Genomic DNA, 10,672 nt, shown 5'->3' with positions numbered 1-10,672 from the left:
CTATTGGTACCTCAGAGGTACTGGGGGAGAAGTTCTGGAAATGCACCAAAAGACACAGCCTTTCGCATACCAGAGCTGGGAGAACTAACATTTTCCCAGATGCACAGAAGACTTAGGACTGTCTTAGGTGATGCAGTGGTCAAGGGATTTTGCTAGTATTGAAGACAAGTAATAAACAGTAATTTCTTTGAAAATAAAAAATAATCCAGTGTTTTAGTTCTAGCCTTGCCCCTGAAATGATATATCTAATTGACTTCCTTTTGAGTTACTGTCTAATTTGTCTCTCTTTTTTCATATTCAATTTGATTCTTCTCCTTATGAGTGGAAGAAAAGGATGTAAATCTGTGGAAGGAAACCCTATGATAGTTCAGTTAAAAAGAGAATTAAGTATCTTAATTTGCAAAAATTATGTGAAGAGCATTTTCTCAAGAAAAACGTTGTTAAGCTATAAGGCAAGTTAGGCACGACTACAGTAATTTATCTGAACTACTTCAAACTGATCTAGATCAGTTAATACCATTTACGCCCCACATACTCAACATCCAAATTAAACACCTGCTTCCTTCACTCCTGCAGTATTTTTAAGAAAATCTCAGACATCATATCATTTTATACAAAAACATTTTGTATAGTTTTCTAAAAGATGAAGACTATTTTAAAAAATACAAACATAATATCATTATTATACCTAAAAAATTTAGCATTAATTCCTTAATATTATCAAATATCTAGTCAGTGTTCATATTTTTAATTGTCATATATTTTTTACAGTCTTTTTGTTTATAATGAGTTTATCCTGTTGCTTCTAATTTAAATTTAGGACTGCAGGGTTTTTACTCAACCTCTTTGATCTATTCCCTTCTTTCATCGTTCATTACAATAGAAGGTTTTTTTTTTTTTGTAAGATAAGAGTTTTAAAATGGAGAGTTAAAATGGAATATGAGCAAGGACCATTTGCTCTAAATGCTATCTTCTGGGTAACATGAACTTTCTGTTGATGCAGGGGTCTCACAGAATTGAAATTTTGATCATTGAGACTGAGACTTTTTGATTCATAGGATGATAAAATTGCAAGAAAAGAAAGTACACCACAGTCACAATGAAATGAAATATATTTTAAGAGCCCTGGAAAGTTGTGTTGTAACTAATTCATAGTCTGGCACAATTCTGCATTTTTGGATAGGAGGAAACCAATGTATTAATAAAAATAAAAGGTGCCTCTGAACTCATGTGAATAAACCCCTTTTCAGTTGGTTGATTTGAGCTTTGAAGTCATTCAGTTTTAGAATTTAGTCGTTTGTGTGGAGATTTTCAACAAGAGTCAAAAATGTCAAAGTAACATTTTAGCCAGGTTGAAATCAATAAATAAAGGTTATTTACCAAGGAAAAAAACCAGATTTTTGAAATAATCTGCTTCCGATCTTAATTGATTCCATTGTGAAGGTTATTCAAAAAATATCAAACTATCCCATCAGTTTTTATCAGACTTTGGGAGTGCTCAATGATACATTTAGCCTTCTGTCAGCAGTATGACTTGAATGAACAATGACATGGAGATTTAGAAATATGAGCTGTACTCATAGAAAGAAAAATAAAAGAAAATTGCTAGGCCTATCTAGTCTGTATCCTTCACATTCTTTCATCTTGGCTCTAAGACCCCAAACTGCTGACCTAACCTCAACCTTAGTCTTTAGTGCTCATATAGTACTCATATTAGTACTGTAAGAGTTAGTACTCATTAGTACTCATAGATCCATAGGCTGTAGAAGGTCAAGAAATTATAGCCCAGCACTTTTAGATCTAGTATGAGGGCACCTTGGCATAGTCTCTTGCCACATGTGCTCAAAGCTCACTGAATATGAACTTGAACATACTCTTAGTGCCCGGTCTTTGGCTCGAGTTTGGATAAATGGAACTCATAGACCAGTATGGGGTGTGTGTCAGGTTGTGTGGGGATATGATGGTGTAGGACAAAGAGGTTCCCTGCTCTTCTGGAGTCTACGGTTTTGTGTTTTGTCCATTGTTCTCGATTCTCAGTGTTTATATAATTTGCTAAAATTTTTTTTTTAGTGTTCCTGTGTTGTTTTGTTTTGTTTTCCCAGTCTTCTTCTTGTTCCTCCTCCTCCTCCTCCTTCTCTTCCTCCTCCTTCTTCTTTTTTTTTTTTTCCAGGCATAAGAGTTCTACCCCTGGACCCCAACTTGGAATCTGGGTCCCTGAGACGCTCCAAATATTTCTCCATTGGCCTCTGACCAGAGCATCATCCTCTCTTGAGGTTTCTCTCTTCCTTGCTCTGGGAACCCTTGGCTTCTTGAACTTCAATGCCAGCAATGTGAAGAAGGAAAAATAGTGTGGAGACCCTTCCAAAATCTGACCTCCTTGAGCTTGGTTTTCTAGCTTTCTGATATAGATATTACCAAAACACATTTATGACAATTTAAAAATTCTGATGTAGAATTTGATTTGCTTGAGATCAAATAATAGAAATATGGAGACTGCCTGGCTCTGCCACTTATTTGCACACCGTCAGTGTGAACTTAGGAAAATTACTCAGCCTTTCTATACTTGAGAGTCCTCATCTGTAAAATGAACATGAAAATAGTACCCATCTCACAGGTCTGCAGTGAGAAGTAAATCCACATAAGGTGCTTAGAATGGTGTCTGGCACATGGTAAATGCTCAACAATGTTATTGTTGTCATTATTCTTATTAATGAATTATTAGATGGATTAATTTTCCTTTAGCTATTTGGCATTCATTCAGAGCAGCTGAATGTCTCTAAAATACAAGTTTTTGGAAAAGAACACAAAAGATTAGCAGTGTTGATACTGAAGTAAGATGGGAACTGACATTTGAGTAGTGGATTTGGCAATTCAGAAGTCATTTGTGACCTTCACAAGAGCAGTCTATGTAGAATGATGGGGATGTAAGCCCAATTAGGGTGAAACTCAAGAAAGAATGAGCCAGAGCTTGCTGTGTTCCATGCAAAGTCAGAGAATGTACCAACCAATTGTCACCTAGGCTTTAAGTAGCACTGTGTGTTCTCTGCGGTAGCTTGCACCCTGTCTCTCTATGGGGCACAGACCTAGACTATGAGGAAACATCATCGTGCTCTCTTCCTATAATTCTGTCCCTTTTTTGACACCTTCTCTGCTTCTAAGTGCCTATTCGGATAAAACCCCTCTAGAAGGTTTCTTTCCATTCAACTCAAACAGTTCATGCAGATAGATGTCGAGAGATCAATTTACCAGTTATACCCAGACATGGGCTACCTTTTCAGTAATCAGAAATTCCTATCAGTATTGTCAACTCATGGCTTTTTGCTGAGAAGTCTCCCAGTTGGTGAAAAATAATCAGTGATTACAACAGTAATCAGATTGTGTGCCTGCATAGGATTCATCTTCACAACGTTTTCTAGGAGTAGCTAGATCTTTGTTTAGGTTTTCATCCTGTATCAGTTAGGGTCCCATAACAAAAGGAGATACATACTTATTATTTCAAACAGAGGGGGCTTAATATGGTTACACAGATGTTTAAAGGTTGAAAGAGTAAAAGGAGGACGCAAAGCTAACCGGAGGTCAGGAACTGCTGAAAGAAGCTACCAAGCCTAAGGCTGGGGGTCAAAAGGAAGGAGTGAGGTTATCAGAATTTAAGAGCTCATAGGAGAGCTCAACTGAGACTCAAGAGACATTAAAATATAAATTCCTGCTACAACTTAAGCTCCATTAGAGCAGAAAGTTTTGTTTTGTTTTCTGATGAATTCAAGGGCCTGCCACATAACAGATCCTTAATAAATACTAAAGAAATAAAACAGAATTTGATTGAGGAATTCTGGGGAAAAAAACCTGCTCACTTCTTCTGATGGAGGTATCAGAAAAGGCCTTGTCTTTCTTCTGGCTACTATGGTATACCAGTGTAAAGTCTGAAACTGTTGGTGCCATTTTGCCACTATGAAGACGACTTGGGTTGGTTTCCTGTTTTGTGGAAGGCAGAATGGAGGGATGGAAAGGACTCGTATCCTTGCTTATGACATTTTTTGAGTTACTTAATCAAATACTCTGAAACCTATCTTTTCACTGACATTCCAATGATAACAGCCAAGAAACTTCCTTGATTATTTAAAACAATCCTAACTGATAGAATGGTTTGGATTTCATTTCTCCGATGGCTGGTTTGGTTTCCATTCAAGTTTGAGAGTAAAAGTTAGTTTGAGAATGAACTTAGTCATGATTTAACCTTGCCTGATCCCTTATATAGGCAAATATAGATCAGTCCTAAAGCTTGACCAAGAACTGGGGTTGCTCTTCAGGGGGCTATATCTGATTGTTTCAAGTCTCTTAATCCAAATGTCTCATAACAGAAGTAAAGCACCTGGCACAATGTTCATTAAACATTAATTTCCCTTTCCCTCTACCCATAACCTTAGGTTCTGAGTAATCTCTGCAATTTGAGAACTGGGGGCCAATTTCCAGGACAATTTATGCCATGAATTTTATTCCTCTTTTAAACTTGGGCACCCTGCCCCTCCTTTATTAGTTTATTTGTCACTTAGGAGGTATTATTCTTGCATTTCTTAGCATTTTCATTTAGGGGGCCACCATTAAAGGCATGAGGACATTTCAGTTAGTACAAAGCTTGGGGTTTATTTATTTGATTTATTAAAAATACACCCTAGCCTGGGGGGTCTCAGGGTGTGCATAGAAAACACTTCAATTAGATTCAAACCAGCAGCTAAAATTTCCTGTTAAGAAAATGAAATACCCAAAAAACCACCCAATGTGGAATGCAGCAAAAGTAGAAGGATAGGCCTGCTGCCATTTCTTCAAGGTCAACAAGCTGGCAGACTGGTGACCAGGAATGGGAGGGAGTTGCCAAACAGGACTGGCCTCATGTGAGCTGAGTGTTTTTTCCATGAACTTGTCATTTAAAGGGCACCAGCCATCTACTCCTCAAACCCACCATCGAAAAGAAAAAATAGAGCTTGATTTTATTTTCATACTGTGCTTTAAATGTGCCCAAATAGAGTTCTTCTGGGTTAAAAAAAAAAAAAAATCACCTTTAAAATAAAGTCATACAACCTGGGCTTATTAAAGAGAGAAGTCTGTTAGTCATTAATATTTCTATATAAATTAATCAATAGTTTCCTCCAAATACTTAGTTGAGACTAATTTTCTGAGTGAATAGGAGAGAGATAAGGGAATTTTGCATCACGGCTTATTATAGGAAAAGATAAGCCTGCATGGGGTGGTCTGGTGAACTTGGATAGACATGCTATAGATGAGGCAGAGGCCCAGTGCTAACTGTGAGAGAAAATTTAAAAACTCTACTCTTCAGGCATTTGCCAGTTTTGTCTATGAAGAATTAAAGGCCCTTCTAAAAAACTCTGTTGGGCCTTTGTAGGTCAGTTGGGAGATGATAATATGAAAGCTATAGCTTATTTTTGTTATAATATTTAAGAAGATAAGAACTAATATCTAATAATCCTTAATACTTGGAATATAATAGCATTCGTGGGGCAAAGGGAGATTGGCTGAAACTTGCAGTACAGCAGTGGTTCTCAGACAAGAGTCCCCTGGAAGATTTGCTCAAATAGTTTCTGATCTTAGATCTGGGGTGAGACTGGAGTATTTGCATTTTTAACAAGCTCCCCGCTGATGCTTATGCTGCTGGTCCAGCAACTGCACTTGGAGAACCACTGCAGTAGAGAAATTTACTTGGAGGCTAGCTGAGGGAGACTAGGCTGAGGTTTAATTTTATAAAAGAGGTTATAAACTTACACTGAAATAGAGAACATGAGTGTATTAGATTCCTAAGGCCACTGTAATAGTTAAGAACAATTGGGTGGCTTAAAAAAACAGAAATTTATTGTCTCACAGAGTCTGAAGTCTGATATCAAGGTCTCGGCAGGGCCGTGTTCTCTGAAGGCTTTAGAAGAGAATCCCTCCTTGTCTCCTGTAGCTTCTGATGATTGCAGACCATGCTTGTCATCCCTTGGCTTATAGATGCATTGCTCCAGTCACGTGGTCATCTCACATTGTCTTCTCACATTGTCTTCCCTCAGTGCGTGTCTGTATCTCAACTTACTCCCGTTTATAGGGACATTAGTCATATTGGGTTAGGAACACTCCAATGACCTCATTTTAAATCTATTACTTACAAAAAGACCCTATTTCAAAATAAAGTCACATTCTGAAGTACTGAGGATTAGGATTTCAACATACCTTTTTGGGGAGAGGGCGCACGATTCAATCTGTCAAGGTGTTTAACCATTATAATTTCTCATGTTTATCTTACTCTGCTAGGCACCCACTAAAAAGCTGAGGAATAAGGATATCCAGTGGGTGGAGGTGACTTGGGAATACAGCAGGGGACCAAAAAAAAAAAAATTGGTGCAGGGCTGGAAAAGCTCTTATTATTAATAATACGAAGGAAGGAACAGGACAGAAAGGACTTGGGACCTCTTTATCTCGCAGAGGGCTGTGCTAGCCTAAATGCTGATGGTGCGAGGTTAGGATTGCTTAAACATGACTGATGTCATGCTGCATACCTTTCTTTTTTCTCCTTTTTTGGGGACAGTAGGTGGGAGGGGTCCTAAGAGCAGAGAATAGGCAAAGTAAGGGAGGAGACAAGGGAAACCCATTGGGGTGGCCTTTGAAAGGCTTTGAATTGTAGAGTATTGTGAATGTAGAATCTTTGTAGAGTCTTAGGGAGAGCCCAATTTCTTGAAGGAGAAACTGTCTTGATGCCTAGGGCAATGGGAAATGTGGATAATTGAAAACAATGGTGTAGATAGCCTTTAGCAGTGACATTGAGAACCTGCTGGAGAAGAAAAGTGTAAGGGTCCAAATAAGAGTCAAGAAGGGACAACCTTGGGAGCTATGGGTCTGTAGGACTTCTAAGGGGTGGAGTGTTCCTTTACTGAGAGCCCTTTTTCTCCCAGCACCAAGCTCTAAGTATTTCTCTTTGCCTATTGGCATCACCTGGCTTACAACATCTACCTTCCGAAAGGAATGTGCTTCTGTGTGTCCATGAAACATGTACACAATGTAATTAATTCGAGGTTTTGGTTCAAACCACTTTACTCCTGAAAATCAAGGAATAGAATTCACACATCAGTTTATAATCAGCTGTTAAGCTATTGCCTGGGACAATCTCTTAAAACACACACACACACACACACACTATTTTCTGAAAAGACAATTTGGACATGCGCGCGCGCGCACACACACACACACACACACTATTTTCCGAAAAGACAATTAGGACGCTGCAATTTTGCTCTGAAAATTTGGCATAGTGAATTAGATTTTACCTAACATTTGATATGGCTTCTCAGAAGGAATCCTTCTACCCCTTTAAGGCAGCGTGCAAATTAGCATAGGTCTTTAGGTTCAGAATTCAAAAGCAATCATTCTAGTTCAAAAAGAAACCACAATATCAGAGTGAGAATGAAACCGAAATTTGGAACCCATCACGTGATGCGGCTCATGCTGTTAGCTGTGATTCTGACACTGCTCTGTGGCAAAAGCTGGTTAGTACTTCAAGTATTTTATGGGTCACAAGACTTTGTGGCTCTATCGGCAAAGCTGCCCTAAGGAATTGTCTTTTTATCCCTTAACTGTTCCTTCCAAAGCTTGTTTTTTACTAAGAGTGGGCAACCAGAGAAGTCTTTGTCCAAATTCATTACATAATCCCTCCAGGAAATGCCGAGACAGTGTACAGTTGATGAAATGGAAACCCTGGCACAGTGACCTTTCTTCCAGATATCCGAGGACACACTTTATGCTTCACTGGGCAAATATCCCTCCTTTAGAATGGATTCAGTTCCAAAGACTTCCTCCTTCACTGGGGGCCAGGAGACACACTAGGTGGCAGAAGTAATGAAGAGTTTTTTTCCTTTTAATAAAATTATTACCTAATATTTCTACAAGTGGGAAGTGTACAGGCATCACATGGTTAAATAGAATTGTGCCAAAAAATAATAACCTAGTCCTTGCCCCGAGGAGGTAACAGTATGAACGATGCAATTCAAGGAGAAAGGAAAAGGCAGCGCAGTGTCAGTATCCTCCCATCTTGTAACTCCATTTGATTCTTGTTTATGTTGGTATACCAGTTAAGAAAGATAGGTATGGCTATTCGCTGAAAATTATCTTCACTTTTTTCCTGCCTAGCTGTTCAATGAGTTCCACTTGTTAACCTAGTTCTTTTTGTGAGAGGCATATAAAATGTATGATCTGATTCATGCAAAATTTATTTAAGCATGTTAACTTTGTGTGTATTTACTTATGAAGCCTCAGGGTTGATCAGCAACACCAGGAAAAAAAAAAAAAAAAAAACCTTCTTGCTTCCGGGCTGTTACTTTAAGAGTAATTATCTTGCTAGTAATGACAGTGACTCCAGCAGGAGTGCTTACTTCGAAATGACAATGAAATCTATGTGTCCTTGAAAATTTTAATTCCTATGTGTCATCCAAAATAGATAAAACTAAGAGGCTGGGTGTAGCTGTTTATTTGTGGCTAATTAGTGAACTATATTCTCTCCTAAGCACAAAGAAGGCAAGCTGTCTCTAGCAGATTAAAGGGTCAGAAAGTTCTAAGCCAATTTTTCTCACACTTGGGCAATGCACCTGCTCTTTTAGAGGGCAAAAATGATTTCAGCTCTATAATATTGACTTACATTTTTGTGTTACAAAAATTTATATGGACAGTTCATGTTCAATGAAAAAGACTATATTTTTTAAAAATAATTGAGTGCAGGATAGCGCATATGCCCATTATTTTATTGGTAATTTTATAGTTCAAATCTTTTATATATTTTATTAATTTCAGCCTAACAAATCTCCACAAATTTGGTGTCTTAAAGCAACAGAAATTTATTCTCTCACAGTTCTGGAGGCCAGAAGTTTGAAATTAAGGTGATGGCAGGGCTATACGCCCTCCAAAGGCCAGGGGTGGGGTGGGGTGGGGTGGGGTTCCTTTCTTCCTTGCCTGTTGCAGCTACTGGTGGCTCTAGACTTGGCTTGTGGCTGCCTCACTCTAATCGCCGCCTCCACCTTCCCATGGCCTTCTCCTCTGCACCTGGGTCTTCTCTTTTGTCCTTGTAAGAACACTTGTAACTGGATTTAGTGTCCACCAGATAATCCGGAATGATCTCATCTTGAGATCCTCAATTACATCTGCAAAAACTCTTTTTCCAAATAAGGTCACATTTACAAGTTTTGGGCAGGATGAGGACATATCTTTTGGAGGTCACCATTCAACCTTCTACATTGTGTTAAAATTTCTCACCACGCCTGTCAATTTTCAAAACCTCATGTCTCCGCCAATTTTTATTTTATGTATTTTGGGGGTGATGTTATTAGTGAGGTACTTGCAGGATCAAATCTCTATTAATCATTATTTTTTTATCATTAGGTAATGACCTCTTTTATGCTCTCCCAATTTAAAAAATTTTTTTTGCCTTAAGATCTAGTCGTCTGATATGAATATAGTTTTTCCAACCTTTTTAGTGTTCTATCATTTTATTTAAAAATTTTGTCTACGGACCTGCCACCCTAAGCAAGCCCTATTCCATCTGATCTCGGAAGCTAAGCAGGGTTGGGCCTGGTTAGTACTTGGATGGGAGACCACCTAGGAAGACCAGGTGCTGTAGACATAAAAAATAAAGGATTGTAAGCTGACAAGGTCCTTGCAATCTGTGAGGTCAACCAAGAGTTGCCTTGCCTAAAGTAAATAAATAAGTAAATAACCCCCAAACTTTGTGTTTTATTGACTTTTAGAAATGTTTTTTGAAAACAGCTTATAGTTAGACTAAAACCTTTTAAAGACTTTTTCAAAAGTAGAGAATATAGTACAATGAACATCCATATACCCATTTATCAGATTCATCAATTATCAAGATTTTATCACATTCGCTTCCCAAAACCCTTCAAAAATGTTCCTTTTCTTTTTGTTTTCTCTGCAGAAGAATTTCAAAAACACTTCCCAGATATCAGGTCATTTCACCCTGTGTAATTTGTATGTATCTCTAAATAATACGAACATTTTCTTATATAGCAAAATAGCATTATCGTGTCCAACAGAATTAATAATAATCCTTTGGTATCATATATTACCCAATCTATAATCTAATTCCTCCAACTTTCTCATGCTTTCTTACAGTTGGTAATTTGAATCAGAATATAAACAAAATCAATGTATTATTTTGGAATGTCTCTTTGGTCTCTTGATATAGAGCAGTTCCTCTTTCTTTTGTGCAGAAATGAGTTAGTTTCCTGTAGAATGGCCATATTTTGCATTTTGGAAGTCTGCGCGTTTTCCTTTGTGATATCATTTATCTTGATCTACAATTCCCTGTATTTTCTTTGAACGGAAATTATCCAATCTGAGCATTTCTGTCTATTAACTGGTGAATCTGATATATTTGATTGAGATTACTGATATTTAAAATTTATTTCTACCATCTTATTTTGTGCTTTCTGCTTGCTTTTTCTTTATTTCTTTTTATCATCTTTCCTACTTTCTTTCCCTTCCCTTTATCCTCTGTTAAATATTTAGTTTGCATTATTTTAGTGGCTATTCTTAAATTTTTAAAACGATTATTTGACCAGACTAAATCTGTAAGTAATTGATATCTTTACCATTTTCTTTAAAATCTTTCCCTCCCTCCCTCCCT

The 10,672-nt window shown here is 37.6% G+C and overlaps 1 pseudogene; it reads left to right on the top strand.

Moving 5' to 3' along the window:
• Window positions 1-9,533: 9,533 nt before the first annotated feature.
• Window positions 9,534-9,652, top strand: LOC112469315 (annotated as a pseudogene).
• The last annotated feature ends 1,020 nt before the right edge of the window (window positions 9,653-10,672 follow it).

Source organism: Pteropus alecto, unplaced genomic scaffold, assembly GCF_000325575.1.
Source record: "Pteropus alecto unplaced genomic scaffold, ASM32557v1 scaffold146, whole genome shotgun sequence".
NCBI lineage: Eukaryota > Metazoa > Chordata > Mammalia > Chiroptera > Pteropodidae > Pteropus > Pteropus alecto.
The sequence above is the reverse complement of the archived record's forward strand: the minus strand, read 5'-3'. Positions and strand labels throughout refer to the sequence as shown.